We start from the raw sequence: 24,633 nt of genomic DNA, 5'->3' as shown, positions 1-24,633 counted from the left end.
CTCACATATCACGTGACCGCGCGAGCTGCGATTCACTTCGTCTTTGCGGCATTCGCGAGGCAAGAAAAAAAAGATAATAATTAAAAAGCGGAGTTTGCGTAATATAAAGCGCCCGGTAAAATATCTACACTGGATGGCCTTCGTATTCTAGTCGTCTTACGTGAATGCAGTTACAGACCCTGCGAGTTTTATTCGTTTCATCTCTTTTATTTGTTCTTTATTTTGGTCTTTGTTTTTATTTGCCGCAGCAAAACTGTACTGGTCTACTCTTTTTCTGCGCCAAATGTATGAGACAGTTACTTGTTGCGGCAGTTGTACTGTCCAGCAATGAAATCCCTTGCGGGACCTCTGTTGCCTTTGTCGCCAGTTCAGTATTGCACAATCTTCAGGATCGGTCCACCTGCTGTTACTTTGTGAATGGATGGACACACGATTCTCGGAAGTATAGTAGCTCTGGCTCTGGAATAGTGGTTCTGGAATAGCTCTGGCTCTGGAATAGCATTAAAATATTACCCAAGTGCGAAACTCCCTCCCTTTATAGCAATAAGCAACCAATGTAACGGCGCATGTATCGCAGCTGTTCTGACATCAGACCGCGCAATGCTATTAAAGTTATTTGATTTATTTTCCTTATTTCGAGTTCAATTGATGCAATGGATAAGTGAACGTTTCGCATCGTAATGGAATACATCCGTTTATCGGTATTAAATGCGAAGCATTTCTTAGCGAACCTTTGGCACTTTGGGCGTTTCTATCGTATCTATCTATATATCTATCTATCTAGCCGCCTACGTCTGGGTGCTCTCACGATGGCCTTCTTAACTTGTAGACCAAAATTGGCATGAGAGGGTAAGAGGACTTGACGAATATGACTGTCCGGTCATGACATGAATAACGTGAAAATCCTGTCGCGTACGTCGTCAAACCATTTCCTCCAGACACGTGTGGAACATATACCTGTTTACCACGGGCCGCTGTGTACGGAATGCGCCACATGTGACTGACAGTTTATATCTACCCAGAAACGGCGAGAACAGACATTGGTAATTTAAATGCGAGAGCGTTAAGAAAAACCGACATCAGCAGCGTTGACCCCACGAATGGAAAGAATAAAAATTAGGATCCCAGCACGAATCGAACCCAAACATTCCGCGTGGCAATCAGGTATTCTACCACAAAGCCACGCCAGGTCTATACCCTGTTTAGAAAAACAGCCTATGCAGGCGTAATGTCGGTGCAACGTCAATTGTGGTTGTAGTGCTGGCTATCTAATTTTACAAGAAAATAATAAACACTACATATGTACTTCGACGATACAGGCGTCATGTCATTTAAAATAACGTCTGTGGTTCTAGTGTTGACTCCGCTTTTATAAGAGTCTAATAAAGATTGCATTCATATTCCTATGATTCAGCAAGCTATAGTGAAGCATTGCTCGACCCGGAGAAATACATTAAAGAAAGTTACGCATGATATTCAGATGATTGCACCATAAGGTGCACTTAGTTTCGATAGTACTGACGTATGTACTCGAACGTGAGGGCTGACGTTACGTCGCACCATAAGTTACCCCTTAAACGCCAGTGTTGTCGACGTGCCTGGTAAGCCCACGATGTGCACACTGCTAGTACACTTAACGTTTGGCTCAAAGCCATAAAATACAGCATAGAAGTACTCACTGACTGCTTCGCATGAAACCAATTCCCACAACGCGTAGGATCTGCCGAATTTTTTCCGTCATTTCTCGAACGCGGGTATCTTAGCAAATGCGAGGCAAAGCGTGCCTCCAAGTCATGTATTTCTCAAGCACCAACCACGCTGGTGTGCGAGTCGCTTTCAGCGAATCGTCAACAAAGTCACGTGCCGGCGCGTGACGGGGTCACCGCTGCAACGTTAGCCGCCGTGGCACACTAACCGGCACACCATCGAAACTTTAGCTTGAGGAAATGCCCAAAACACGAAAGCCGGTCGCTGTGGGGGAGATTTTTCTAAAAACTCATGTTCTTTTTTAGTGTTGGCATATCCGCCTGGTAAAAAAGTGTTGATGATCTTAATTATATGAGATATAAACGTTTAATTTGCCGAAGCAGCGTTCCGAGCTCATAAGCCCGGTGTCACCCGAGGGTCCCTCAGTCCAGGAATCCTCTGGCCGTGATCGCTTCCCGGGCCCTGGCGATCTGTGACCTCATGATGACGTCATATGATGACGTCATTACGTGATGATAATTTATTGCATCACTCGTGTTGACGCCGCCGACGGTCAATTTTCGTATTTGATGAGGAAATTAAGTCCCGAGATATCCGCACGGGACTTCATCATCAAATACAAAAATTGACCATCGGCGTCGGCGGCGTCAACACGAGTGATGCAAAAAAAAAAGCATCATCACGTGATGACGTCACCATATGACGTCATTATGACGTCACATATAGCAAAATTTTATTGCGTCCCTGTGGCGTTATAATGACTTCATCGTGACGTCACATGACATAGTCGTTTGGTCAACGATGAGCCGATATCAGAGGCAGTGCAAAACCCCGTTATGTGCAGAAAGTTTTTGGAGGGTGGCGGAGCAGAATGAATATATCGACTGAGAAGAAGAAGCAGATGGCTTTCGCCTTCGAGTCGTCTTAGTTGAATGCATAAGGGACCCTGTGAGCTCTGCTATTTTTAGAGTGCAGCTCTTCGACGCCCGTTCCTGCGTTGAGCGGCGTCGCCGTCGTCGGCGTAATCGATAGAGCGAACGAGGACGAAAGAGAGCGAACGCGGAGCGCACTGAGCCGCTGTGTTAGCGTCTGCAATGCCTCGTGCCTGCTCGCGCTTCTTGAGACAGCGTAACGCATGCCTCTCGCACACGGGCACGAGAAAGTGGGTTGACCTGCGATGCTTGAGAGACGATGTGCGTTGGTCGAAGGGGCACTTTGTGTGTGGAACGCTCTAGCGGACTCTTAGATTTAAGGCGGAAAGTTGGGCTAGTTGGTAACGTGAATAATAGGACATGTTTACTAGCGAAAAAGACGAGGACGAGAAGAAGGAATACAGGACAACGCTAGACTTCAACTAAACTTTATTACACATAACATTCAGGTATATATAGACAACTTGGCGAGCGCATGCGCGCAAAGGTCCTGTTAATACCGAAAAAATTAATCAACACAGAAGAGTTATCAGTTTCTTTCCAGATAGCCAAGTTCCTTGTCAGAGAGAGCCAAAGAGGGACTGCTGACACAAGCATCAGCTTCTTTTTTAATGACCAAAGCTTCAAAAATTTCCCTCTCCCCCTGCGTTGCGAAGCTGCGCAGCACGGCCGTTTTTTCACAGCATGGAGAGCATGAACATCTCCTACAATGGTCGGCAAGGTGTCCACCACCGGCCAACGCCTTCACTGCCGCTCGGTGCTCCCGCAGCCTTACGTTAATGCAACGGCCGGTTTGGCCTACATAACACCGGCCACAGGACAGCGGGATCTTGTACACCACTGCAGTTCTGCATGGAACAAAACGAGTGGCGTGACTCACTTTACAAGCCTTGTCTTGGCCTAGCCCGTTCACCGCCGCACACATACGTACAAGCTTATTCGGCGCGGTAAACACGACGTGAACGCCGCATTTTTTTGCCACCTTCTTCAATCGGTGCGAGAGCTGGTGTACGTAAGGGATAGGCACAGGACGTTCCCGTGATTCATTCCCGTTTTGTCTAGCGGCTAGGCCGCCAGCCTTCACCTCCTTCACCTCCTTGCTAAGTCGTGCGAGCACCTTGTAGGAGACAGCGTGAAAGGCCAAGTTGAACGCCTCAAGTTGGCCGGCTTTCCGGAACCGCTGATTACGTCCGTGCTGGAGAGTCTGGTAAAGGAGGTGAAGGCTGGCGGCCTAGCCGCTAGACAAAACGGGAATGAATCACGGGAACGTCCTGTGCCTATCCCTTACGTACACCAGCTCTCGCACCGATTGAAGAAGGTGGCAAAAAAATGCGGCGTTCACGTCGTGTTTACCGCGCCGAATAAGCTTGTACGTATGTGTGCGGCGGTGAACGGGCTAGGCCAAGACAAGGCTTGTAAAGTGAGTCACGCCACTCGTTTTGTTCCATGCAGAACTGCAGTGGTGTACAAGATCCCGCTGTCCTGTGGCCGGTGTTATGTAGGCCAAACCGGCCGTTGCATTAACGTAAGGCTGCGGGAGCACCGAGCGGCAGTGAAGGCGTTGGCCGGTGGTGGACACCTTGCCGACCATTGTAGCAGATGTTCATGCTCTCCATGCTATGAAAAAACGGCCGTGCTGCGCAGCTTCGCAACGCAGGGGGAGAGGGAAATTTTTGAAGCTTTGGTCATTAAAAAAGAAGCTGATGCTTGTGTCAGCAGTCCCTCTTTGGCTCTCTCTGACAAGGAACTTGGCTATCTGGAAAGAAACTGATAACTCTTCTGTGTTGATTAATTTTTTCGGTATTAACAGGACCTTTGCGCGCATGCGCTCGCCAAGTTGTCTATATATACCTGAATGTTATGTGTAATAAAGTTTAGTTGAAGTCTAGCGTTGTCCTGTATTCCTTCTTCTCGTCCTCGTCTTTTTCGCTAGTAAACATGTCCTATTACTCTTAGATTTTCCATTCAGTTTTCTGGACACAAGTTCGCCCATATTAAACGAGTTTTAGAGCACAACTCTTAAGCGCCCATTCCTGCGTTGAGCGGCGTCTGCGTTGTCGTAACCGGCAGAGCGAACGAGGACGAAAGAGGGCGAACGCGGAGCGCAGCGGATGATGAAAGACAGCGATAACAAGTAGAGCGCGAGGAGGAGGGACCGACAGTGGCAAGACGAAAGGTTCCGTGGTGGCCACTCGCGGCGCCACAGTCGAGCGTACCGTCGTACGGTCGCCGATGACGTCATCACTAAGGTATGCGGCGTGGTCATCCACCGATACGATATATGGAAATAAAACACTGCATGAACGGAGGTCTGTGTGCGACGGCTGTTGTGGAACGCGCCCACGCGCTGCCTTCCGTGGTCTCCGGGTTAGTGAGTCAGCCGCGCCTCAGATTATCGTAAAAATTACACATCATCTCCCTCTACGGGCAACCATGGTGGGATGCGAAAGCATCGCGGGGGGTGCGCATCGAGTTTCCGTTTCTCTTATGTGACTTATGAGACGGTGGTTGTCGAGGCGATTGAATTACCGCTTGCCGACGCTGACGTTTACGTTCGGCTTCCCGAGCCTTCCTCTACTCCGCGGCGGTGGCGCTGCCGCTGCAACTAGCGCCGACGTTGTTCAGGGCGTTTCGCACACCGTTGCACAGAGAGAGAATGACGGAAGCACAGCGAACGCGCGCTTTCGCAGCCTCGCAGCTTCGAGATTTGCTTGCCGGCGTTGCCGTTTACGTTCAGCTTCGCGAGCGTCCATAGCGCCGTTACGAAGGAGAGTGCAACGGGAGCGAGCGAGCGCCGCATTACGTATATACGAGCGCACAGACACAGCTGTGGCGGAGAGAGAGAGAAACGAGAGAGGAGAAACGAAGCGGAGGCAGCGCTCACGCCACCTCCTCCCACCTCCTCGCGCTCACGCGAGGAGAAGGGGGAGAGTTGGCGCATGCGCAGCATGGGTGCGGACGCCGCAGAACGGACACTGCCCCAAACATAAGATGCTTTCGCATCTAAAAAACACCTAAACAGCGGCACTCAGAATTCGCATTAGGCAGTATCGTAATCGTCGGTGAATTTTTTGGCGAACTACACACCCTTTGACTGCATGTAGTTCTGTTTCTTAACTGATCAGAATGTGCATGGAACGACGTGCGTGTGTGAAAAAGATGACATGTCATGTCATGACATTCATGTCATATATTTTATGCAATTAATTTTATAAATGACAACCCGTGTTCCGGCCGTTTCTTTACCTGGGATATTAGAACATACATATTGACATAACTGGCATGACGTAGATGCCATAAGATGTAACATATTTACTCGTATAATGCCAGCACAGGTTGGCTGTCAACTGTTGTGCGACTGAGGTTGGCTAGTGGTAGCTAACTGCTCCTTAATGTTGGCTAACTGTCGGCTAGTGTCTGCTAGGCCCTGCTAATTTTCGCTAATGGGGGCTTCTGTTGGCAATCACAGGCTAATGGTCGCTTAATTATCTGGTAGTGGTGCCTAACGTTAGCCAGCACAGGCTAATGGGCTAACTGTCGACTACTGCTATGTAATGCTGGCTAAAGAAGCGCAGAGTTGACTCTCCGCTCTCATAACAATGCAATAAAGATTACATAAGTCCTACTATGTCTCTACCGTTCAGTCTAGCGTTGCTGGATCCCACCGAAATCCGCCAATGAACGCTGGTTGTGATACGCACGTCAGTGCCTTAGCGTGCACCTGTCTATAACCGATCAAACGGACCTCTGCGCTCAAACGTGAGCCTCGACGTCACGTCAGACTATGAATTGCCATTTAGGCGCCACGGTGTAGTCGACGTGCCTGGTAAGCCCGCATCACGCACACAACTACGCAGTTTACACCAAGACGACGATCCGCCTCGTAACGCTTGCCTCAAACCCAAACAATGCAATATATGCAGCTCCTCACTGGCGGCTTCGCATGACGTCTATTTCTACAGCGCGTGTGTTTTCCCAGAATTTTATACGACGAACAACGCGCTCAACTAAGGTGATCTATTGAACAGCCTCGACAGACGACCGCTTACAATCAGCAAAGTGCTTGGACCGTGGCCACATCCTGGTAATCAAAGACGCGCAGTGAGCGCTCTTCGTGATTTTTTAATGGACACAAGTTTAATGAACTGTTTATAGTCGTTATTATTGCTCCCTTTAATAGTGTTCAATTATTAATGAACATATCTCATAGTCACGATATATGTAAGTGCACAAAAAAAAATTATATATAGGGACTCTATCCGCCATATGTACTGGACTGTGCCCTTAGAATCTGCTCATGCTTTAAACGCCACATATTGTATATGTACATACATAGTGCTTCTGATTATTTTTATTTTCTTATTCTTGTATTCTTCCTAATTTTCTTGTCTGTGTATTTCTTCAATACTACTCCAACGTAGCCTTCCTTCCCATTTTTTACAGCGAAAGCTGTTATGAGATCGTTTCACCGGCCGTTTTTGGCGCCGTAGTTGTGCGCCGCCGCCGCCGGTGTCCGTAACCAGTATCGCTCGAAATAAGAAAAAAAAACGAAATAAGAAAAAAATTCCAGGGTGGAACGAGGTTCGAACCTGGGCCCTCTGCGTGGGAGCCCAGCATTCAACCTCTGAGCCATGCCAGTGCTTGAAACTGCTTTGCAAAAAGGTCCTATACGGGCTTCATGTCGGGAAGGAACCACATTAGCATATGCAATATAGCGTGGTAGAAGAGTAAAATAAGCACCAAGCGTCGCACAACGCGAATTCTGTAACCAGGCGTCAAACAATTCGAATTGCGCAACGAGTAGGTTGTTGAATGCTTCCAACCCATTACAAAGGACTCTGCCATAATTCTTCATCGTCATCAGGCACAGTATCAACAAAGTGCGCAAATTGCCTCACATGGGTTTAGCAGGTACCAACGCTCTCCGTAGATTGACGAAAAATGGCACAGTGCCTGCTGCCCTACTTCTCAAAAACTACAATGATTTATAGCGTATAGTGGGTTCCTCGCAAGTGCACTTGTATTGGTTGCCAAGGAAGCCCATAAGCGCATGATCCACTTCCTCGGGGTCTCAGTAAAATTACAATGATTTATAGCGTAGTGGGTTCCTCGCAAGTGCACTTGTATTGGTTGCCAAGGAAGCCCATAAGCGCATGATCCATTTCCTCGGGGTCTCAGTAAAGTTCTTGCCCCCCCCCCCCCCCCCCCCCGTCTCTCTCCCACGTCAACGTATGTTATACAGCATGACGGGAGAGGGAAATAGCGATCGGGCGTCACCCAATGCAAAAAACAACTGGTGGGCCGTTTAAAGATTCCAACCCATTACAAAGTGCTGAGCCGTAATTCTTCGTCGTCGCGTCAACAAAGTGCACATAATGCCCTACAGACGTGTAGCTGGTGCCTCGCTTCTCCGCAGAATGACGAATAATGGCTTAGTAGGTGCTTCCTAACTTCACAAAAATTGTGATTTATGGCGTAGTGGGTACCTTTCTAGTGTACTTGTATTGTAGCCCCAAGAGAGCTTAACGGGCTCTAGAAACGCCGCTCTTCCAGCTTTCGCTGTGACTGTGCTGCGGTTTCAGCGCAGGCCTGGCGTTTTTTTTATATATAAATAAAAAAAAGAATTATTATTATTATTATTATTATTATTATTATTATTATTATTATTATTATTATTATTATTATTATTATTATTATTATTACTGCGCCTGCTATATAGTTAAGTATTCTTTTTACTTGGAATATGGTCGCACGGTGGCGGTTGTTCGGTACAACGAGCGCCCCAGTCTGTTATGGCCGGTTGTCACTCTATATATCTTCGGCAGCCACTCCTGCACTGAGAGTTCCAACCATAGCCCTCCGTGGTCGGCTGCAAGGGTATGCCTCTTCTACGGAGGATAGACAAACTCGAGTGTTCCGTGCAGTTTGGGTGCCTGCTCTGTGTAATTCGAGACGCGCCGTCTTTTACCGCGGTGCGCGGAAAACGCACCCGCCGCAACAACGCTTTCCAGTGTTTCCTGCGGGTGCATAGCCGGCGGCCGTGAGAGCCAGCCGGGTTTTTCGCGCCGCCGACAAGACGGCGGGCCCGCTAATTCGACAGCCAGCCCGGCGCAGAGCGCGGAACATCCTGCTCGTGTGGCAGTTATATGCGATATCCGGGTTGTTCCCGGCCTTTGTGAAAGGCCATGCGGGCAGATGGATCGGCCGATTCCTCCCGATGTGTTTGTATAATTCGAAAGGGCGCTGCGAGATGGCGGTGCAACATTTACGGCTGTACGCCTTTGTCTGGTGCCCAGCGTCCGCACCGTTAACGTCGTCCACGATGCGGTTCTCGTCTTTTGTGCCCAAAGTTATATTCGCCGTAAATCTCCAAGCCTCGCTCGTTACATTTCCTGTTTTGCTCTTGCCTCCATCCCGTGCTTAGCTCCTTCGCGGCGACGATAAATTATGCAGGCGAGAAAACGGCCCCGAATGAAACCGAGGCTGGCGCAAGAGCGCCAACTGCTGTGGAGACGGGCTCGGACTCTTCTTTCTTTTTCGGAGATGCCCTGGCCACACCTCGCGGGCATGCAGTCGACTGTACGACCCAAATGGGCCGTGCATTCGAAATGGGAGCTTTAACCGCTAGCCGGGCTTTTGTTTGGATCACGGAATTGAGGAACACTTTGCTATATTCTTCTCGGCGAGAGATTTCCAAAGGTTGGAAGAAAGAAGCTGCGCTGTTGTGTAGTTGTTTTTTACTATTATTGCGGTGAAGACACAAAGCTAACAAATATTAACGTGCTTCAAAAGATGTGACCCCGCCCCGCCACGGTGGTCTAGTGGTTATGGCGCTCGACTACTGACCCGAAGGTCGTGGGATCGAATCCCGGCCGCGGCGGCTGCATTTTCGATGGAGGCGAAAATGTTTGAGGCCCGCGTACTCAGTTTTAGGTGCACGTTAAAGAACCCCAGGTGGTCGAAATTACCGGAGCCCTCCACTACGGCGTCTCTCATAATCATATCGTGGTTTTGGGACGTTAAACCGCAGATATTATTATTATTATTATTATCATTATTATAAAAGATGTGACCCCTTCCCCGCCTTCCCCCCGGTTACGACACATTCACCCCTTATCTCCCAAAATTAAATCCTGGCTACGCGCCCTGGTCCACTTGCGCCTTTCAAATTCTAGAAGTTGCTTCAAAGCGTTTCAAACGTGAAAGTAAGACTATTCCCACTTCCTTAGGTCTTCGTCGAACTTTTGCGAATGAAGTAACCATACACCTCGTTTTAAAACCATTCAGCCCTGATGTCCAGTTTTGACAACATGTTGCTAACTCCTATAATACTTCGACAACTAGGTGCTTATTTTCTACGGACGTTATTTAACCCATACAAGCATAAAAAGAAAGGCTGAAAAAAAAAGGTCTACCTACTGCCAAAATAAGAAATGCAGGAATGAAAGAGTTAACAAAATCTGCGTTAATTGCACTCTTTCACCTTCTTCCTTCTCAAGATCAACGTACGTGTCATTCATTACTATTGCACAATATTCAAGTTCACTAACAGTGAAATAAATATACGACGTAATTAAACATGGTGTCAACAAAGCCGCCACTTATTCTGAGCGAGGGTGAAGAGGAAGGAAAGAAGGAAAGGAGAGGGTAAAGCGGGTATGCACCACAGAAAGTGGTATGTGCCAAGGAACTCCTAGCAGAGCACAGCCATGGATAATATAGTATATAGCAAAGGGGTGGAAAAGGAAAGGGAGGGTCAGTAGGAGTGATGTGAGGGTGAGGAGGAAGGAGAGGATGGGTGAGGGTGAAGCATGGCATAGCCCTGTACAGTATAGTTTAGCAAGGGGGGTGGGGAAACGAAGTAAGGGTGAGCAGGACTGATGTTAAGGTGAGGAGGAGGCAAATGAAGAGGTGAGAGGGTAAACCATAGAATAACCATGTACAGTATAGCATATCAAAGTGAGGTGAGGGGGAGTGATGTGAGGGTTAGCAGGAAAGGAAGGAGGAGAGAGGGCAATATAGAAAAAGACAGCGAAAGAAAGAAAGAAGAAATAAGATGTAGAAAAAAATAAAGAAACATGAAAGAAAGAAGAAGACTCCGTCTGCGTTCGCCAAGTGGTGGCGTTGGCTTGCCAGCTCCGCTGCGTACTCAGATTGCGCAGGCGTGAAACTGGCTTTAATTTTTTTTGCTAACTTTTTAGCCGTTAAAAGGTACGTTAACACCTAAATACCTTTCGCGCAACTGTGCCGCAGGAATGTAGAGCGAGGCCAAAGGCCACAGGAAAGTAGTTTTTAGTTGAATTTAATAGAAACTTTCCTTTATTCGAACTAACAGGCAGGAAAGCCAAGGTGATGTTATTTTGTAGTAATTATGATGTAGATGTGAAGAAAGTTAAGTGGACGAAAAGATAACTTGCCGCTGGCAGGACCGAACCTGCGACCTTCGATTAATGCGTCCGACGCTCTACCAACTGAGCTACAGCGGCGGTCATCCCCCCGTCCACTTCATGCGGTATATATATGTGCATTTTTAAACTTGGGAGTGTTAGTCAGCGCCGGTAGTAGCCATGACCGCGAGTGTATAACACTTTTTTTTTCTGCCTGCTAGCGTCACGAAGCATGTGATCTTTTTTTACGAGCTGGCATCTGACCAATAATCCCTCGTATTCATTCTTTCTTAATGCATTCTAAGGCATTAGGAAAGAATTCTAATGATTTCTAATGATTTATAAATACGTCACAAAAACTTCACTGTGATTTACCTTCCCTTTAAGAGTATAGTATAGTAGAGTATAGTATAGTGTATTTAAGAAGAGCAAACATCCTTATGCGAGTAGCGTATTGATTCTACAATAGTTTGGAGTTTGTAATTAAAGAAGTGAGATAATCTATATATTAGTCGAAAAGAATAAACCATGAATTGAACCACTGGCTTAATCACGGCTTGCGAAAAATGGTTCCTATCCGCGATGCGCAGCGCCTATATAGGGGCGCCACTGAAAGCCGCGTAGCGGCGGCCGTTGGAACCGCTGGTGGGTCGCGTAGCAGACGCTTCATTTGCGCGCGTGCGATTTGCCGCTTGTGCGCGTCCCAGATAATTACTTTTGCGGCGATAGTGTGCGCAAAGGAGCCGCACTTTATAATAGTGGACATGTGTCCGATGTCAAAGACAATGTACGTCACCATACGCGCCAAGTGTTTGCCACAGACAAGCGTCAACAAGCTTCCCCACGAAGTGGAGTTCATCGTAAGTACACCGCCTTCGTTATAACGTCGCGATCAATAATGCCTACATGCGTTGACGCGTGAACCAACGTTTTTTCTCGACACAGTAGCTTCGTTTACGTGCCACGTGTTTATATAGCAGATTTTGAGGGAGCGCTGTCGCACCGGTGTATAGATTCCACAGGTGCGGCCACGCGAAGGGTCAGCGTTGGCCCCGCCACGTAGGTCTAGTGGTTATGGCGCTCGACTGCTGACCCAAAGGTCGCGGGATCGAATCCCGGCCGCGGCAGCTGCATTTTCGATGGAGGCGAAAATGTTTGAGGCCCGTGTACTTAGCTTTCGGTGCACGTTAAAGAAGCCCAGGTGGTCGAAATTTCCGGAGCCCTCCACTACGGCGTCTCTCATAATCATATCGTGGTTTTGGGACGTTAAACCCCAGATATTATTATTATTAAGGGTCAGCGTTGGTAAAACTTTGAAACCAGCACGATAAACTTGTGAAAAAGTAAACGATACACTTGTCATCATCGGTGCAAGCGCACAGCGAACATTCTGCACCGATGATCACATTCCAGTGCCATCAATTGGTAGAATGCAGCCGATTTCTTCCAGCACTCGTGTGATTCCACGGCGCTTTTGTAAAGGAGCCGTCACCTTCTCCACATTCTCTGGCATTGCGCTTCGCGCCATTCGTTTTTCAAGAAAGCCTAGGCATCGCGTCTTATCACTAATAACAACCTCATGTGCATGAGGTCTACAATGCAGGCGAGGCGACCAAGTGTAAACGTAGTAGCGTTCGCTGAATACGTAGCGACATAAATGGAGAAATAAAAACACGGTAATCGTTCTAACACTGCCGTAAACAAAGCGCGATTGCTTACTTTCAACGTCGTACAGCCGCAATCCACCGTCGCCGTCGCTCTCGCTCATGAAATAGCACCGGAAACCTGTAGAAGTGCGTTCCTGCGATTTTTTGTGTGTGTTTGAGCAGCCGACAACGCAGCAGTTATTTTTCGACATCGCTGAGGCCCGACAGAGTCGTTAAATCACGACGAAAACACATCCATCCGTGCACTCGCGTAGACGCTCGTGGGAACACTGCTCGCCGGGACCCGTCAGCGCTTCCGAGCCGGGGTGGCAGATGGCGTCGTCGGCGCTTTGCGCATCGCCTATAGCCATCTTACTTTATCAAGATTGTAACGTTGATATGAATATAGTCCTTAGGAGCAAAGAGCGGGATGTCTTATACCTTTGACTTACGGCTCTAAATGCTTAGTTCTTCTTATGAAAGGAGATGAGCTGCAAAAACACCATATAAAAAAGGTAATCTTTCTGGCAAAGAAGGTGAAAAGAAACAAAGGAACAAGCGCAGGGTTACATATTTTGAATGATTTACAAGCAGCGCGAATGTTTTATTTTTTTTATTTATGACAATAAGACATTATATGAGAGATATATTTATTATGAGAAAAAATCTGAGTGGTTGGCCTATGTTCCTGGTTTCATATTCAGCGTTTGAACAGTGAAGTAAAAGGTGATGCACAAAGGGAATCTGCTTACGATATGAAACAGAACTTTCCACTTAAACCAGGAACACAAAAGCAAAAATGAAGTTAACGGAAACACTAATTACATGCAGGGCTGTGGAGTACAGAAAATACCTTTAGGTTATTTAAGTTTATCCTATTTTTCTTGCCGCCTAAATTCATGGGGCGGCTGAAAGCTTCCTTACTGGTTTTAAAAGAAAGGGGGTGGGGCTGGCACACTGATTTGATCGAGAAACATAAAACAGAATAATTTGTGCACTCGTGCACCTTACGGCAAGGAACCATGACGGCAAGCCTACCCAGATCATCCGGAAGACCTATCCGGTTCATGGACATACTCAAGGACATCGACAGACGTCAGCTGCTTGAGAACTCGCTCGTTCTTCAAGTCTCGTTATTTTTTTGCAGAGTGATGGATCTTCGTGTTTTGATGTGTTTCGTGTTCCGTGTTCAGTGTGCCGCTGCATTCGGAACAATCAACATGGAATACGAATGAGCTGTGCAGTCAGCGAGGAATAAAAAAAGAAACATAGAAAAATACAACTATCTACGACATATTTCACCGAAGAATATGCTTAAGAATGGTAAAAAACTGGGCTGATCCCTCCGTCATAGGAATCGGTATAACACGAAAGTGAAACGTGTCTTCACAGAAGTAGTTGACTGTTTATTGTGCATTAACGTACGAGAGCTTGTACAATGTCTATTACTGTTTGACAGCTATCGAAGCGTTTGACGTAGATGCACCCATGTTGACGCCTAGTGGAGGCACATCTGCATCATGACAACTAACGCCCATGTTCATGATTTAACCCTTGTGGTATCTGAAGTTGTTAACATATACCTGGACACAACATATGGTGAATCCCGTGCAAATATGGCATAAGCAAGCACACGAAAGGCACTGGTACTCGATATGCACTCCTTCAAAGCGTCGTCAAGTGAGGAGCAAAACGGCCAGGTGTGCGCTCCCACTAATAGAGTAACCTACGCCAGTGCTTGTACATACACACCTACACTGCGCTTCAGTAACGCGGGAGGCAGAGGTTGAGCCGTGAGCCGGGAAGGCGTTCCGCTTGCCGCTGGCGCGTCTTTCGCTTCACGAAAGCGCTCAATGGGCGTCTTTCGCCCGTCGACGTCCTTGCATTTCTGTGGCGCTCATTGCAGCAGTTTTATTAGTCGGTGCTATCGCACTCGAAGCAGTGCGCGCCGGTGAAACACCGTTGGTGCATGTGGAAGCTGCAATACTCGACAACGAGCCGTCGCACGGTAACACGACTTGAAACGCAAAGAACGTAACCGACTTAACTGCGTCTAGGGCGCCTCCTCGATGCCAGCGCGACCAGCGTTCTTTCGCTGGCATCGAGGCGCCCTAACTGCGCCGTCACCAAACCGCTCCCTATCGGCGCTCGTTAGTGTCATGACGCAATACTTCACTTCACCGCTCACAGATGGCGACATGGCCCAGCAACCAAAAACGCCGTGCGAGAGAGATTGTGTTAGAAATACAAGACACGTTTGTGGAGCTTCGTACATGTGCGTCGGTGGCGCAGTGGGTAGAGCGCCGGGTACCTGTCGTCGCGGACCGAGAGATCGGGGGTTCGATTCCCAGGTGGTTCGCGACAATGAAACTTTTTTGTCATACGTTAATGTGCATTTTAGCAACGTCATATCCGTGACGGAAATACGTCAGTGAAGTTTTGGTGGATCCCGGCGTAAAACACTTTCTTGTTTAAAAAAAGACATCTTTAATGGGGCTGGCTGCTCGGCATTCTACTTTAAAATTTATAGGCCCGGAAATCGCCCTTTTCTTCACCGTAAATTTTCCATAGTTTGAGGACTAGGAAGTTGTTTCACAATGAAAACATTGTATCGTTAGCAAGTGTAAGTTTCAGTGAATATACGCAGTGAATATGCGTAGAGGACTGCGCATATTTCTCAGCCACCCATTCGATTTTATGCTTTCCGTGTTCTCGGCCTATGGACTTTCCATGGGAGTGTAGGCCAACGCGCATATTTAAGAACCAAGTGGAAATCCTCCCTAGAGCAGGGGTCACGGATTGATGAGATCAAGGTGGAAATCCGCAACTTCCCCGAACGCTGCTCTGAAAGGCCTCGTTGCGGGGGCTGGGCGGGGGGTCCTGAAATCACACGCGTTTCTCTCCACGCCTCGGAACGACCCCACAAGAAGCCGGCCCTTTCGCTAACGATGCGTTGAAGAGGATGTTTCCCTACCGGAAGTGCTACGCGCCCAAGTTGCACGGCACGCTTGCCGCGCTTTAGCGGCGAATTGTACGTGAGTGGGTGTCGCGGCGGAAGTCTAGCCATTTAAACGGTCTGACAGGCCCTGCGGGTGTAACATGTGACGTGAAAACGTAGAACGTACACTCCTCCCCATCACTTCATTGAGGCACTACAAATAATAAAACAAAATAACGTTGCAGGTGAAAAAGTGTGAAAGAAGACCGCCGTCTGTAGTATACTACGAATCGTCGGAGTAAAAAAAAAAAAAAAAGAGAGAGAGAGAGAATCCGTGTTAATTTTGTGACATTCCTTGGCTGCTTCTGTCTTAGAGTGCGGATGCTGGATGTGCCGCACAGATGGGAAATAATTTCTGCGACATATGGGTTTTGTTTCATGTCCTCTTGTACATACCTCGTCCAGCGCGTACCAAACGTCATATACGAATGCTTTAGCGCCGCTTATCGCGAATGACGTCTGAACAGCAAACAGCTGTCTTCGTTCCTGTAGCTACCACGTCGTATATATGTGAGCAACTCTCTGAACACGCTTAAAGCGGCAGCAAATATGCGTAGTAGCGGCGGATGGTGCTTTACGTGAACTTCGAACGGCTACGCGGTACCGAAGTGTTTTCAGATGGTGTCATACGACAAGCATTTGTAATGTCAAAAACTTGGAGAACGCTTGATCTTCGCCTTCAAGAGTAGAACGCGATACTCCCCGTTCGCATCACCTTTTCAATCGCAAGCCTATAGCTTCGCTTCTCGAGTGACACATCAACCGTGCCGCAAGGGAAGCAACGTCTGTGCGCGTAACATTCGCCTTTTCAAAATATCCTAGAAAGCCTATACTGCAGGTACTGTTGCGAGGTGCCCACTACACCATAATTCTCCCTTTTCTAAGTTGGCGAAGTACCCACTACGCGTCCGTAAGACAACGCGCGCACCAGGGCAGCTGCACGCTTTCTCGATGCTGTTCCTGCTGATGATGGTGATTAATTATGCCTGAGTGCATTGTAATGCGTGGGCCTTTAAACCAACTACTCGTTACGCAATTACAATGTTTTCACGCTTGGTGCGATTCTACGCTTCTGCCACGCATTATTACATGCGCAAAAGTGTCTGGGACCTAAGGCTTTTCCCGTATGAAAATGGTGATGTCCGGGAAATGTCCTTTCTGTTTCCCATTGACGTCCTACATGACCTTTATGGTTCCTCTTCCTTTTTGTGACCTGCAGGACGCTACTTTATGTTTACGAAACCCTTCCTCGTCCTATCGAAGGATTCCTTCTTGTATCCTGTAGGATGTGTCCTTTATGTTTACGGCAGGATGTTACCTGGCAGCGAACTATATGTTACCTGCAGGAGCGCCCGAGCTCATAAGTGGGTAACATGTGGTAGTACAAAAACATTTTTTGTCAGTGCCGTAGCCAGAGAGGGATTTGGGGGTGCCGAAGCCCACCCCCAAAATTTTTGCATTATAACACACACACACACACACACATAAATATATATATATATATATTTTTTTTTTGGGGGGGGGGGCTAGCCCCCCCTGAAATTTTGATGGTTTTGATGATTTCGGGGGTATATATAATAAACACCCCCTCCATCAAAATTTCGGGGGGGGGCGGCCTAGCTCCCCCCCCGAAAAAAGTCCTGGCTGTGGAAAAAACATATATATATATATATATATATATATATAAGGCCCGTAGCCAGGAATTTTTCTCGCGGGGGGGGGGGGGGGGGCACTTGATGAAAACCTTGACGTTTTCACGTTTTCAGAAAAACACCTACTACACCAAAATTTCGGGGAGGAGGGGGGGCCCGGGCCCCACGGGCCCCACCCCCTGGCTATGGACCTGATTAAATATATATATATATATATATATATATATTTGTCGTTGCACTGGATCAAAGTTGTATTTGATACTTTTTTAGTTTGACACAAGCGCAATCATTGCATAAGAGTCTCGCGTGTAGACATCTGCACTAATTGTATAACATTAATTCACGACACACGTGTTCAAAATTTTTTCAAATTTCGCGCGCTTAGATTTCGACTTTTTTTTTTTTTCCGAGGTCAAGACATTGTACGCCTCAACTATTTATGTACATTATATTTACCTAATTTTTTTTTAATATTTGAAAGCGTAAATTCAGGTTTTTAGTTAGAAAGCGCGATGCGCAAATGCGGTATACGTCTGCGGGGCTGATACCACGTGGTATCACTTTTTCTTGTTTTGCGGTTGCTGCACGTCGCCTCGCCGCGTCGCGAAGGGCCGAGCAGGCCGAGTTTGAGTGAATTTTTCCCTTGTTTGAAGTGTGCTTGCGCCTTGTGCTCGTCCTGTGTGTTCTGGCGGTGCTGCTTATTACGAGGATGCGCTATACTCAAGCGAAGACCGGCTGCTTCATATCGTAGAGCACTCACCAGGTATGTATGTACCACGTTGCTGCTGTCAGCGCTCGGTTAACACCGAGAGCGCGATAATAACGCCGTTAACCAAGTTTTTCTTAACCAGTAGACGATAAATGAGCTTTTATTAACGTAGCGAGCTTGTTTGTGTCTATCATTTCACCAGGATCAAGGCACGTTTGTGTGATTTTAAGCGCGGGCGAGCTTTTTCTTTTGTTTGACGCGTAAAGGAGAGTGCGCATGCGCGGCTGTGATTCGGCGGGGGATTTGAACAGAGTTGTGGCGGTGCCTTCCTCTGACGGCAGTGGTGTTGGAGGGTGGCCCCGCTCGCGGTAAACTACTATTTTGGCTTAATAGATGGGCGAAGACGGCGTTTGTTAGCTGTAAGCGTCGATCGTGCCTAAGGCGCGTATGCTTGGACCTGTTAATAATTCATGCTCACTTTTTTAGCGCACTGAACTCTTCTACGGCAGTTCCATATGCTGCGCGTACTCTTTTAAATAGCTACAGGATCGTTATAATAGCAATGTTTTGACTACTATCAGAGAGATGTGTGTTCCTCCTTGCGGGTGGTCAAACGTGTGCATGTGTATGCATCCGCGCTGGCACGTATCTTTAAAAACTGCCGTGATACTCGGGTTGATGCGTGTCCGTGATCTTGAAATAGCATGTTGCTTCGTCTTAGGTACGGCTCGCGAAGCTTGAACTTACGCTTAGGTGTTCATACAGCCTGTTTCGTCAAATTCGGCCGATGTTTTCACCCGCAACATAGGTTGCCTGATGCGGCCGGCACCCGTGCGTGTTAAGCCGTACGTTAAACTTGAACTGTACTCCAGCGAATCCTTCATGTCTATTTGGGGCAGAATTGTCGCACCTAAACAGTGCAAGCGCTAATTCGAGCATCAGTCCACGCGTTCGAGCACAACTTTTTGTTCTGCTTGTTTCTGTCGTGTTTCGCTTTTGTTATTTTGTTCTGGTTATTAAGAATTGTATGCGCCTCGCCCCACCTTGGCGTTAAAACTTCGCTAAACACTTACTTGTACGGGTACGAACATTATAAACAGCTTGTACCACCACCTCCAGTGACATTTTCTGATAGATGAAAAGCTTAACGGTCTATCGGATAAAGTAAATTCTCTAGGCATGCGCTACAGATGTTAAAAAGGATCCGTGGTATGTGCAACATATGAACATCTTATTTATTGCTCATAACTCGCAATAATGTTATACATACTTCACGGTATGCATGCATAAGTCATGCATGTGTTGCTGTTCAAATGTAAAATTAGACAATGTATTGTATCTGAGAACACAACAAATCTATACTGTGCTTTTTGACGCTGTTGGCATTGAAACAATTATACAACTTCAGAAATAAGGTTCATCGAATGTTTATTGTGTATTTGCTAAATTGTGGTCAATAGTTTCCAGGATTCTGGTTGCCAGAGATTGTTGCAGAAGCCTGCATGCTTTATTGGGATGGCATGTGGTTCAAGATTGGTGCCTTGTAAGTCTTAGCATTTCCACCTTTTTCTCCACATGGCCATTAGACAGCCTGTGATGCATTAGTGAGGAGTATTGCTTTTTTAGCCAACCAGAATCATTGAAACTAATGACCGCAATTTAGCAGCACACAGTAGTAGAGTGAAACCAATTTCTGACATTATATAATCATCCCAATGTGAGCAGCCTGAAGAAAGCTACGTTAGCTGTGTTTGCAAGCAGACATAATTTAATTTTACATGTTACCTGCAATGGATACATGATGAATGTGCATAATGTCATGTATGTGCAGTGCTATTGTGCTTTTGTGCAATAAATAAAATATTCATATGGTGCATATTGCATTGCATTCCCTTTAAGGAACACATCGTATAAGTATCATAATATAGCTACAGGAATACAAATGTGCCTGTGTGAATGCATACTCACACATAGGTTTGGCTAGCTGCAAGAACAGAATTTACCGATAGCAGCCAATGATATTACTCACGCACAGAACTTTCAATTACACGTGGTTGACACATACAGCAAACAGGGGGCATCTTTTCCTAAGAGCTGTAACGTTGCGTTAGTATGTGAGCAAGCTAAAATGGTAAGGTTAGATCCTCGACATCAGAGGCATAAAAAGTTCTTCCACAACACGCATTTTATTGCATTTATTTCGGAGCATTCCTTTTATGTATATCTAACTGAGTGGAGTCAGGTGCCACTGAATATGGTGGCCGTGCACTGCATCTATACCCACACAGAACTAAGAACACAATTCTAGCATGATCGGAGCATACTGTACGTTAAGCTCTTGTGAAACATTTCGTGACTACTCCTTCTGTATTTTAGGCTTCAGGGTACGAATGTACTGTAGAGAAAGCACACCCTAGCGCACCCTGCATTATGCAGGAGCAATATTCAAGCATATTTTTTACACATCTGCGATGTGGAAATTCCATATACTTTCATAAGGTTGCGACTGTGTTCACCAAGAATGCATCAAACACGTTTTCTTGTAACTTCTCTAGTTTCTGTACGTCCTGCTTGTTTTAAACTTGTCTCAAACAATGTTCCAGATCAATTAAAAAACAACGTGTGAGGAATTCAGCTTTGCTAACAGACACTAGTGTCACTAAATTGTTATTTTGTTGTTTCCATTGCAGCCTATACGTGCTCCTTGTACAAAGTGAGTGTGAAAAAAATCCGGACAAGCCTGTCATCAATGGTGGCTCATGGACAAGTTCGTTGCTGATGTACAGCAGCTGCGCATGGCTTCTGTTTCCTGTACAAGGGGAACTGCACTGAGAACAGTGGAGTGGCCACTTCAACCACCCGTTTGCTGTATTCAAGTAGCTCACATGTAGAGGGTGTTCAAAATTAAGCTTTTTGTTTTTCTTATAAAAAGTCCGCACTGTAAGTCACGTCAAAGCCACCTTTGCAGATAAGTTATTATCCAGGGGGACACAAAGTGGGACAATAATTATCGCTGTCAGCCGTGCAATTAACTGAGATTTAATAATGAACTTTTTAGTGACTGCAGCAAGCGGGCATGTATGTATTAAGAAGTTTGAGCCAGCTGCATTTCTACGCGATTCCACTTCAAAGAATTCTTCTAGCATGTCTGGGCTCAGATATCCTGCTGCAAAGTTTAATTCCGGCTTGCACCATTACACATGCAGGACCTTGAGCACTGGCACAAAGCTCCTCCCTGATGTGCCAGGTTTAATGTTACAGCGGGTAGAAGGCATAGGCAAACATGATAACGGTTACCCTTTTCCTGCGGGCTGGTGATAGCAAGCAGTGACTGCTCGTCACACCAGGGAGTAATATTTTGCTGATCCTCACCGCCTTGTATCATGCAAACCACAATTAAACTTTGCAGCGGGATATCTCGCAGCACAGACATGCTAGAAGAATTCTTCCAAGTGGAATTGTGTAGAAACACGACTGCCTCCAACTTTTCAATACAAAGATGCCCGCTTGCTGTAGTCACTAAAAATTTCATGATTTAATCTTAGTTAATTGGGCGGCTGACAGCGGTAATGTCTTACTTTGTGTCCCCATGGACACATAACTTACCAGCAAAGTTGGTTTTCATGTTTTTCCCAGGGCTGAATTTTAATGCAACCATAAAGCACAATCCTGAATGTGTCAATGCTGCTTCCTTAGCTTTGTATTTTGTCTTTTCAAAATCTATTGAGTGAGCGGCTTTCTCGACTCGTGTGTCATGTTTTAATTCATATCTTATGTGCAGTTATCATTTTGAAATTGAACTTTCAATTTTATGATAAGGCAGTAGTGCATCAATTCACTATTTTATTTTCACCTTAATATTCACCGTACATTTTGTAATATTTTTTTTTTCATCAGAGTCAATTTTTTTATTTTATTTGTACAAGTACCTGCAGCGCCACGAGGGCATTATTGCAGGGGGAACTGCACTAATGCTTTTCTAATCATACATATTCCATTGTCTTCCGGAAATTCATTTTCTAAGTGCAATCATGTGATGTCCTGCTATGATGCCTAATCATATTTAACTTTGTTAATGATAACTTACAGAAGGCATTCTGAAATATTGAAATGTAAGTCTCGGCATTGGGAGGTGAATGGTGGCGACATTTTTTAAACTACACTATTTTGTCTGCTTGCTTTAGTTGTTTGAAGTATAGTAATAATAAGTGTTTGGATTTAACCACAATATGATTATGAGGGATGTCGTAGTGGAGGGCTCCTGAAATTTCGACCACCTGGGTTCTATAAGGTGCACCTAAATCTAAGTAGACGGGCCTCAAACATTTCTTCCTCGATCGAAAATGTGGCCACCACGGCCGGGATTTGATCGCGTGACCTTCGGTTCAGCAGTCAAGGGTGACTTGCAGTGTACTACTTTTGTGTGGGCTATAGTTTGCTTTAAATTATGCATGCTAAGTATGGCATTTTGGTGCCAACCACGCATCTCTGGTAGTGCACTGATGTTGTGTTTGCCACATTCCTAATTTATTGCAGTATTTAATTTTAGCATGCATTTATTGTGAGCAGCTCTGGGTAGCGCACTGACGTTTGTCACATTCCTCATTTATTGCAGTATTTTTTATTTGTGTATTCTGAGTTTGTTGTGAAGTTATGATTGTTCCACTTCTTCCACTCTAGAAGGTTGCATACATTTGTAATTAACCCATGAAGCCCAACAAGTCACTCTGATACACTTAGGCGTGCAAAGCTTATCTAAGAAGCCCATAGTGTTTATAATGCCTTGGGAAGTGCCTCTTGGTCATAAATTGCTGTCATGACGAGTTTCTTAAAACATTTGTTTTTGCGTTTTTCAGAAATGAATGTACTCTTCATTACCAAAAAAGATGCAGAACAAGTTAAACCTTTTAAAATGTTAATCATGTGTTGAGGCGTTATGGGGTTAAGGCTGATCTGTTAATCTTATTTTTCTTCAACCGCCGACATATGTACGTTGCCAGTTTGAATATTGTCTATGAAGTGCTCTAATCTGTACAGTGTAAATGATAATAAATGAGTAATATTGCAAGTTTTGTATGCGTGTACATCCAAATTATAGCAGCCGTAATATGCTGCATCATACAGGCAATGCAATGGCCTAATTTCTGGTCTGCGTAAAAGGTGGCTACTTATAGGACACATACAGGATGGACACTTTGAGGAGACAGAAAGTCAGCGGCCAAATCGCGACATCTGGGAGACATAAAGGACGGTTACATATCGGATACATACAGGACGGTCACAGATGGGACACATACAGGACGGACACTTGGAGGACACAGAAAGTAAGCGGCCAAATCGCGACATCTGGGAGACATACAGGTTGTGTCCTCATGCTGCCTCGGGGAACCATACAGTACACTTCCAGGACATCACCATTTTCATAAGGGTTATTTATTTGCATCTATCGAATTTTCGCTCACAGACAGCGCTGATTTTTCGCTCACAACCAACGAGGCCGACGCCGACGGCGACACCGGAATTAAAACGAACTCCTTAACGCTGTCGCGTTAAAAATACATATTGATCGCTAACGAACGCGTTTATTCGAATGCGGCAGCGGGGCACTTGATTGGCCCCGCCATATGTCAGCACTTCATACGTGTTGTTTTCGAAATGATGCTTTGTTGCGGATATGTGCTGCGATATAATTTGTACTAGTTTGAGTCAGCTCACTTCAACTGGAAGTGTATACCGTCTACTGCAGTCGGACACGATGTCCCTTCATTTGTATTATTTTTTCATCCTGGAGGACGTCTACAGCTTGCAGCAGGGCGCCATACATACGGCGCGTGTCCGTTGGTTCTTCCTTAATTCACCGACATTTTTCAGCCGACACTTTATCTCGTGCGCGGCAGTCGAGGCGGGGAAGACGCCGATAACGGAGACAGGGAACAGGTCGAGGGCCCGTGTTTTTAACGATTGGCCGCGCTCGGGCAGGAGAAGCGACTTCGTTGAAATATTGATGGAGTACACGCGCGGCCAGCGAGCAAGCAAACGAGAGGGGACAGCCGTCATCCCAAGATTGACCCTCGGCGCAGCGAGCCGTTCTTCGCACGCGAGAGGGCTGCTACCGGCGCTCAGCGGCCGCCGACGAGTCAGCGGCGGGATGGCGAGGCCCGGGCCGCGGGGGACGCATTTGCATATTGCACAAGGCGCACCGAAGACGGCCGCCTGTTTCCCTCGGAGGCCGCCGGTTGACAAATGACGCGGTCATCGACATTACACGGATAAGTCTTCCTCGGGGAAATACGCTTCGAGAGCGGCCCTAATCAGGGCCGGTTCTCGCGGTGTCGTCGTGTTTGGAGGCTTCCTACCAGCAGCAACGCTGCTCACGACGGGCCATACGCACCGAAGTGCCCGGGCCGCGGTTCCGTATACAAGGCGGGTGCACCTTCCCATGCAACGCCATACACCAAACGCTCAGCGTGCTTTCTGTATACCCAGTGGTCTGTATATATACTATGACGATAGCGTGGTGTTGTCCTTTTACATTCATTTAGTAAGCATACGTTTTGTGTGTGCTGCTCTATCGGTTGATGGTTGCCACTGTAGTAACGACG

General features: G+C 46.6%; 1 long non-coding RNA gene across 1 annotated transcript; it reads left to right on the top strand.

Annotated features, from left to right (window-relative positions):
- Positions 1-17,807: 17,807 nt before the first annotated feature.
- On the top strand, positions 17,808-23,099 carry LOC125756732 (uncharacterized). Its single transcript, XR_007414708.1, has 2 exons — positions 17,808-18,085; positions 20,722-23,099. It is a non-coding gene; the product is annotated as an uncharacterized LOC125756732 (long non-coding RNA).
- The last annotated feature ends 1,534 nt before the right edge of the window (positions 23,100-24,633 follow it).

The sequence above is a fragment of the Rhipicephalus sanguineus genome, chromosome 1, assembly GCF_013339695.2.
Source record: "Rhipicephalus sanguineus isolate Rsan-2018 chromosome 1, BIME_Rsan_1.4, whole genome shotgun sequence".
Taxonomy (NCBI): domain Eukaryota; kingdom Metazoa; phylum Arthropoda; class Arachnida; order Ixodida; family Ixodidae; genus Rhipicephalus; species Rhipicephalus sanguineus.
This window is presented reverse-complemented; position numbering and strand designations above follow the sequence as displayed.